The following is a 9,270-nucleotide window of genomic DNA, read 5'->3' as shown; positions in this document are numbered from 1 at the left end:
GTCTCGCCACTCTTCCATGGATTCTGTTTTTGCCCAGAGTCATGAGCAGTGACCTTTATTGATGCAAGAGAGGCCTGTAGGTCCTTTGATGTTGTCCTTGTCTCTTTTGTGACTTGCTGGATGAGTCGTTGCTGTGCTCTTGGAGGAATTTTGGAAGATCGGCCACTTCTGGTAAGGTTCACTACTGTTTTTTACATTTGGAGATAATGGCTCTCACTGTGGGTCTTTGGAGACCCAGAGCCTTTGAAATAGCTTTGTAACCCTTCACTGACTGACCTTCTTCCTCATCATTTCTGGAATTTCTTTCAATTTTGGCATAGTGTGTTACTAAGACCGTTTAACCAACTTCATGGGACGAGCTGAATCTAAGTGCAAATTCACTCCCTGACAGTAGATGGCGCTTATTGAAACGCAGAAATACCCCGGTACACAAGGTGGCGCTGCACAACTTTCCGTTCCTGACACCCGCTCATCACGGAGAAGAAGAAAAGAGCCCGTATTTACGTTTTTAATCCGTTCACACACTTTTTTTGCGAACTCGCTGAAGCGCGTATACACTTTTGTGAAATGTGAGGTGTTTGGTGTTTCGGCCACTGCCACAAATACTTCTTTAAAGCTAAATCCTACAAATTCTCATTTTAAACAATATACTCTTTTTAAATAAATGAATTATATCAAAGTCACAGCAATAGCATTCGCATACTCATGGGAAGACCCAGATTATTTAATTTTTTTAATCTATTTTTTTTTTTTTTGGTAGGGGGTGGGTATAATACTGAAAGAATTAAATGGATCATTTAAGAATATGTACTTGCATTTCAGTGTCGTCAAAAATAGCCAAAACATAAATACACTTATATAGTATTTAATGGGTAATTTTGTAATGGGTAATCTGGTGCTTTCAAATGATACCTTGTTTATGTGTGTAGGCAGAAGGATTTATTAGTGTGCATTTTATTCCGGGTATGTCAATTATGCACTCTCACTAAAATGGTGGGTGCTTCTATCTGGAGGGTCAGCTCCAATTGGGTGGGATTTTAGCTCCAAGTGGGCTGAACAAACCTCCAGAAGACTTTGATTGGTTACCGTAGTGTCTGTCACGTTCATTAAACTGTTTGGGTTTTTTTCCCCAGAGGCAAAACAGCGGCTTGACAGAGTTAAATGGGTAAACTTGCAGTTTTTACATTTTTATTATTGCCACACTGAATTCCCAGATTATGTAGAATCAACAAAGGGAAGTGTATTTTAGTTGTTAAATTACTTTTTTTTAATCCGTTTTATAATGTGCTTTCTTTGTATGCCCCAGGTTACGCTGGTAAGGGCATAAGGCTAGCTCCAGGGCATTCACCTTTTATCACTATGGACTGTAAATATATGTAAAATTTTGTTTTTATTTCTGAGTAACTTGTACATATTTTGTAGTAGATTTTGTTGTGAAGGAATTGTTCATATAAAAAGAAAGTCATTGAGCAATAAAAAAAATGGTTAGTTCTAATGTTGTTACACATTCACCTCATTGAGTGCAGTTATATCTTGCTTTAAGTTTGTTTCCATCTTGATACTGTTAAATTTTGAAATTGATATTTAATATTAGACAATTATTATATAAACTTCAATCTTCAGATAGAATGGCATTGGACATGCATGCAATAACGACAAAGCAGTAAGAAATCGAATTAAATCTACAAGAAAAAGTTTTAATATTTAGTTTTAAATCAGTGTTTTTGTCATCATTTATAACCGCACACCTTTGCACTTGACCTGATTGGTGATTTCCGCATAGTTGCCATCACTTCTGGATTTTCGCCTAAATCCCGCCCATTTCTGAAATCCCGCCCATTTCTGAAACCCCGCCTACTTGAGGCGTAAGTACCTCCCACTTTGAGGTAAGTTCCTCCCACTTGGAGGTAAATACCTTCCAATTGGAGATCTCCAGGCTGCTGCAATACATACTTGGTATTTTGCGGACAATATTCAAAAGTAATTGCAAACTGTATTTGCAATTGCATTTCCTATTTGTGGACGCATAAATTGTTACATATATCAAATGAAAATCATGTATTGCCGTTTGTATTTTCATTTAGATTAACCTACAGTGTTTGCCAAATTTAAAATGGAAACGCAAAGTTTATTTGCAATTGCATTTTTGCGTTATGTTACGCGTTATGACCCTGTTATATTGAAACAGCAATAGCAATTGCCTCGTTTGCTATTTAATTTCCACAGTGAAGCATATGGAGCCTGCCAGTATTCAAACGGAATGGCAAATCCTTTTGCATTCGTATTTCCCATGCCTTGCACAGAAACCTGCCAATCAGTGTTGGGGGTGGGAGTATAATTATGGGGTGTGTTTGTATTTGAAAGTGACGTCACTCACACGTTTTGGACTGGCTCGCGGTCATCCGAGATTCAGAGTACATTCGAGAGTCTCTCTTCTATTTCTCAAACAATAAACACACAGAAAAGACAAAATGTGTATTGTCTTATTCTGGAGTGAAACGAGAACCAAGTGCAACTGAATATATATATTTTTTTAAATTTGTCCTGTAAAAATCCCCCTGAATCTAATCTCTCAGAAACGCAGATTAGCAGCGCTATAGAATAATAAAGTCAGTAAAGGACCGTTTTGTTTTTATATTCAGGCCACACCCCCTACCCCAACACCCCCTACGCGTTTATAGGATATCTAACGTATTGCAGTATTATGATACAATATAGATACAGTATTTATTTATTTTTATAGCATATATTTTTTATTAATAGTTATTAATGATATACATTTTTAAATGTGATTACACATAAGCAATTATTATTATTATATAAACAGTTGTGCAACATAAAACCCAGGGTTAGTCTTAGCAACTACAGCAAAATGTAAAAAAGAAAAGAAAAAAAAAATTGGAAAAAAGCAAGTGTTTTTTATTGCCACATTTTTTCTGCAAGAAATAGAAATGAAAATCAACCAATGAACAAATGTTATGATACATTATATTATATTCCACTGTTCCTATCAGAGACACAAATCGATTTCGTAAATAATTAAAGTTCAATAACCTTTTAACTGTAGGAGTTACTCTTTTTTTTCTTTCTTTTTTTTTCTTCTTCTTCTTTTTTTTTTTTTTTTTTACAGCATTTTGCTGTAGTTGCTAAGACTAACATTGGCTTTTATGTGACACAATAATGTCCATATAATAATTGTTTATATTATTATAATATAATATTTTGTGGAAAAAATATTATCGTCAATCACAGACATTGTTCCCTACGGGATTAGATTTCCCAGAGGATCACTGAGTGAGCCGAGAAACACGAGGTAATTCGCTCTGGAATTTTTTTTTACAGAGGTTGTGTGAGGAAAAACACAGACTTGGCAGATTCGGACGGGATTAAAATCGCGAAGTACGTCTGTGAAACACGAATTCCTCTGAAATAACGTCCACCTGGAAAACTAGTCCCACCCGAATAGTGCTTAGAGACACCATTTCGCTCTCGTGCTCGCACCGTTAATGATTCATCTGTAGGGGGCGCTGATTTCACACTTTGTCTTAACGGCACACCTCCATATGGTTGACGGGAGTGTTTAGCCATAGCAGCTCCTTTCTGATTTCCCGGCTGCAGTCATTTATTGCTGAGGTCGGTCCTCACAAGACGTGCTTTTGTCTCCGGTTCGCGTGGACTCCCGTGTCCTCGTGTCCTCGTGCTGCCGGCTGTCTAGGCTCGTGCACAGGTGATATCTCAGTGCCTGTGTGTGGAGGACAGAAGACAGTAGGGGACAGCTTCGTGCGATCGAGGAACCGTGCAAATCGGTAAGGCACTGGTTTATTTGAATATCCTTTAAGCAGACTGCAGATGTGAGTGGACGAGGATGTGTGTGTTTTGAAGCTGCTTCTTGTCATGGTAGAGGCTCCTTTCTGTGTTTGGTTAACGTTTTAATTATAAGTATATTATAAGTCGTTTGCAGTATTGCTAGTCGTGTTTTTCACGAGCACCTTGGAATAGATTTGGTATAGATTGATATATGATTTGAAGAACGATTAGGATATTCTTGTACCTGACCTTTTTAATTCTACCATGCAGATGGATTTTATGTAACATATAAATCCCCTGCAGGCCTTCTGCTTTGCAGTTGAGACATATACATGCTTTGTGCCATTCTAATATGAGAAACAGCAACCACATATATGGATTACTCCACCATCATAAATAATAAAATCCTGTCAAAATCCTGTTTTGACACGAAACAGATTGAATAAATGTATGAATGAATAAAATATTAGGGCTGGTGCAATATATATATATATATATATATATATATATATATATATATATATATATATATATATATATGTATATGTATAAATATAAATAAATTACATGAAGGCTATATGAGAAATTGTCACACTATGACACTATACAGTAACACTATACAGACTATCAGTAGTCTAAATGAAAACAAAAGTACTGAAAGTGTGTGTTTTCTATAACAGACTGAAGCATACCCATGAGCCCAAAAGGCATTGTCTGGAATTCAGTGGAAGTGATGCAATAAGATTAATCTCATTTGCACATTTCTTAAATCACCAGTAGTTTAGGTAATAGAAAGCTAATATCCCGTCTCAGATTGTTATTGTGTGCCTTTTATACACATTTTATGTTACAATTCAGTTATATTTGTATAGCGCTGTTAACAATGGACATTGTCTCAATGCAGGTTTACAGAATATATAAATTCAGGGTATACATTTTAAATTTATCCCTAATGAGGCGACAGTAGCAAGGAAAAACTCCCTGAGACGATACAATAATCAAGCCATTAGATGATCAGAATGATGAAACATTATCAAAGGCAGCTGTTAACGTGAGTTGAGGAAATAACATGTATAAGTGATTTATATGTTATCAGTAGGCATGATGATGTTAATTCACTCGTCATTCATTCATCTTCAGTAACCACTTTATATAGGATCAGGGTTGCACTGAATTCAGATCCTGTCCTGGAAACCCTGGGCATGAAGCAGGAATAGACCCTGGATTGGATGCCAGTCCATCGCAGGGCACCATACACACACACTGACACATTTTTTTCCCTCTCTGTTCCACCTGAATGGTTTATTCATAAAGCATGTTGGGCTCTGTTATTAATTCTGTCTCCAGAGCTCATGATGAATAGAGATCCAGCTTGTTTTCTGTAGGTCCATTGAGTCATTTTTGAGTTGGACGGAAAGTCTAACATCTAGAAGTCTCCAAACCGTCAAGCTGCATGGTATTTTTTTCTACGAAGCAGTAGTGCACTTTCATTGCACCTTCTGTACTCAATGCCTTCCAACTACATGTAGTAAACAACTTCACAGAATGTCTGGTACAACCCATTTTGATCAATTTTCACTATATTACGATGTCTGTGTACAACAACAAGACAATAAAAAAATATGACATGGGATTATATGTAGTCCTAGCACATTTAAAGTACATGCTACCTTGCTACCTTATCTATACCAGTATAACATGATAGAAAGCAGATCTTAGATTTTTCTTTGCATGGTTTTCTATCATAATGGTATACCTTCATATCCTCCTTTCAGCAAATAGTTGTTGGATGAGAAATTTGACAAGAAAATGTTTAAATTGTGTTCCTTGGCCTTTTATACATAGACCCATAGCTTCCCTACTTTTAAATGCCTGGACAAGTAGTGTGAACTGACCTATTTGTGAACTGACCTATACACTTGTCAGTAAATACGCATTCTATATGTGAATAGTAGTGGGTGCCAGCGTAAACAAATGGCCACCTTCACTGGTTGAAAGGACCAATTTGGGTTGTCTAAATACATCAAATCAAAGCAGATGTAACACATTTAGTGGCGTTTAGAAACACAGACTAACCAATGGTCATGATGTTTGATTTGTAAAAATGGTCTCTTGTTGCTGCATATGCATTGATATACTGAACAGTTATCACCATATTAGACTAACCAAGTGAAGTCATATCTGGATCAGATTTCTTAAATGTGATGCCTCAGGGTGGCTCTGCTATAGAACCGAACAGTTGTTCACACTTATGAGTGCTAAACATATTAACTGCTTAGATTCTATCTGTTAAAGGCATAATTATGTCATGTTATACCAATATTGTACATATATAACGTTTCACTCATGCTGTTATGTATCTTTGGGCCCGTGGCTGTAACTGGTGCTTAACTGTTAAATGTCATGGGAGGCTTTCTAGCTTGTAGACAGTGTTATATACCAGCTATCAGCAGACAGTTCCTGGATTATCCTCCTCCAACATAACAGATAATTAAATACTGTATGAAGTGAATCAGCAGCCAATCAAGATTAACTATAAGGAATTAGATCTCCAGCTTATATTCTGCAATAGCATCTTGTTACTAGAATCTTTGAAGATTCTAGAAGACCAAGAGGCCAAAAATGTCTTTGCTGAGGACCTTCTCAACATGGTTATATTATGTCAGTGTAAATACGTCTTTTTATGGCACTGAATGCATTAGAGGTCATATTTACATACTGTGACTATTCCAAGAAACACATGAGAAGATCTCTGACCTTTGTTTTTTTTTTTTGGTTTTTTTTTTTTGTTTTTTCTTTTGCATGACCGTAGTGATGTAGGTAACCACATTCATACACGTGACTCGTGTTATGTTGTTAAGCACTGGGTTTTACTTAAACCTGCAGGGCTCTCTGAAACCCTCTAATCTAATTTAGACACATATGTTTCCCTTTACGAGATCTTTCCATGTTTAAGACATCTACACGCTGTAATAGTCAGAGATTCTGCGTGTAAATGTATCTTGGAACTTGTCCCCTACTTGCAGTTTTTTTTTTCTTTTCATTTTGGCAGCCCAAGTTCATGTAAAGCATATGTTTACAATTTCAGCCTCATCAGAAACTAGGTGACATTTCTGAGAAAAAAAGTTTTCCCCCATAAAAGGCTACCTGGTGCAACCAGACCATTCTCAAGAAACATCCACAACTAAGTGACTGTAAGCAGAACTGTATAATCTATGTATTCTAATGTTCCAGTTACAACTGAGAAACATATTTCGTGCCCCAGTTGATGTGCTTTCAGTCACTTTCATAAAGTGCCGTACTTTCCCAAGACTATTCATTACACACTGAGTATTATGCGTGTTTTATATCACTATCTTCAGAGTGACTGAGAACAGGCTTATGAGGAAGTGTTTTAAACTCTAAAGCCTCACATCTGGAAACCCACACTTGTCATATTGGCCTGGAAAAACACCCAGAGAATTATGTATTCACACCATGTCCATCAAATGAGTCAAAACATTGACCTCAGTCCTGTTGGGATCTGTACACTGTAACATAAGTGAACTTTGTGTCAAGAGCCATAGAGTCTATAATCGGTGGCAGCACACACAGTCCATGATGGTGCACTGCCTATTATACATTTTTAAGTAGGCTGACATGAAGCAGAGTTGGCAAAATTGAGATGTTAATCCAGTTAGTGGGAACTGGAATAAACAGAATGAAGTGGTTGTTGTTTCAAGTAGACTCCCTAAAGATAAAAACATGTATTCATATATTTCTGTATTATTATAACAATTATAAAGCATTATAAACATTTCAAATTTCATCACTGAGTGCTTCCAAAAATGGAAATGGACATACAGTCCCCCAGAAAGTATTGGAACAGCTTAGCCAATTCTTTTATTTTTGCGATACATTAATGACATTTGGGTTTGAGATCAGAAAATCACTGAGACTACAAATCAGGATTTCAGCTTTCATTTCCTGATATTTACATCAAGTGTATAGCAGAGTGTATTCAGTGTATAGCAAAAGCAAAAGAAACAGCCTTGCTGTTCCAATACTTTCAGAGGGGTCTGTACATGAACTGAAGCTTCCTGTTGCTCCAAGGTTAAGTAGGTGCTGCGTATGTGTGTCACTGTCATATTTGGATACTTTAAAGCAAAACACCCCAACATTTTTTTGTGACGTGCATTTATTATTTTGACACCAAACTTCACTTATGTGTTTTTGTAATTAATCTCTAATTAATAGTCTTATAACATAATGAAGAATAATTTAAACATATTATCCAGTTTACTTGAAGCACTCCATGGTGACATGCTTATATTAAATTCTTATAATGTTATAATTGCTAATATATATTACATTTGTTTTATAATTATTCTCAGGTTGTTATTAGTTATAAAAGCTGTGCAATACACCACATGAAGTAATACTGAATAGTGACACTTGTATTACAACATGATTCAAAATTATTAATGAATTAATTTTATAGCACATTATTAGATCTTTTGTAATAGTTTATAAAAATGCTTACAACAAATTGTTACCAAATGACAAAGAAGTTTAGATTTATGAATATGGGCTTCATAGAAAGTGTTACCAGGAATATTTTATCATAATACCTGGTGTAATTTGGTCTTTGACCCAGTGAATCCAGTAAATTTATTGTTCAGCTTTATTAGTGTAGACTTGTAGTATGTAGTGATTCTCTTAAATCTAGCAATTGTTCCAAAAAGCCTAAGTATAGAACTAAAAATACAAGTTCTTCTCATAATATCTTTGACACAATGAGACTTTAAGAAAAATGGGAAGCGTACATGCAACCAACTACTTACATCGTCAAAAAGACACAGTAGTCACTTCCCATTACTGATCTCAACAGCATGTAACCCACCATTTACTGGCAACATGTTTGCTTTCCATGCTAATGCATTCCTTACTTAATGAAGATTTGTTTGTCAGGTCAAGCTAAGCTGAATCTGCAGATAGTTGGAATACCTCTTTTTAATGAAATTGCATTGAGACATATGCTTTGCTACATCATTGATCCAGTCTCCTGTTGACTTAGTACTCTGTCATGATACTTAGGGGATTTTAATGACTTTACATATAGTAATGACTTTATTAGGTCAGTGGTGGAGTCATGGTGCTGCTCAGTTTCACTGAAAAGATGATGGTGTAATCTGCTTTGTACAAGACTGCCCAGCTGCCCAGCCTAGCTTGGTGATTTCACTGCTCAAACATGCCTGAACCTGGTCATTAACTGAAACGAGTCTGATGTGTTTGAACATGAACCTCAATAAAGGGTGTATCCCCAACACTGATGTGTGAGAAAGTTCTTATTAGAATTCAGTAATAGGTGGCAGCTAACGTAATGTTATAACTTATGTCGAGTTTAATCATTTATTCGTTTAGAAGACGCTAAGCAGAGTTAACTAGTTAAGTGCATTGATACAGATTTAAAGTAATAAATGA

General features: G+C 36.1%; 1 protein-coding gene across 1 annotated transcript in view; it reads left to right on the top strand.

Moving 5' to 3' along the window:
• The first annotated feature begins 3,167 nt into the window (after nt 1-3,167).
• Nucleotides 3,168-9,270, top strand: part of cdc42se2 (CDC42 small effector 2) — a 29,902-nt gene continuing 23,799 nt past the window's right edge. Inside the window, exon 1 of the mRNA XM_053645513.1 lies at nt 3,168-3,806. The gene's annotated coding sequence lies outside the window, so the exon portion shown is untranslated. The remainder of the gene's footprint in view (nt 3,807-9,270) is intronic.

Source organism: Ictalurus furcatus, chromosome 16 (genome assembly GCF_023375685.1).
Source record: "Ictalurus furcatus strain D&B chromosome 16, Billie_1.0, whole genome shotgun sequence".
Classification (NCBI taxonomy): domain Eukaryota; kingdom Metazoa; phylum Chordata; class Actinopteri; order Siluriformes; family Ictaluridae; genus Ictalurus; species Ictalurus furcatus.
The sequence above is the reverse complement of the archived record's forward strand: the minus strand, read 5'-3'. Positions and strand labels throughout refer to the sequence as shown.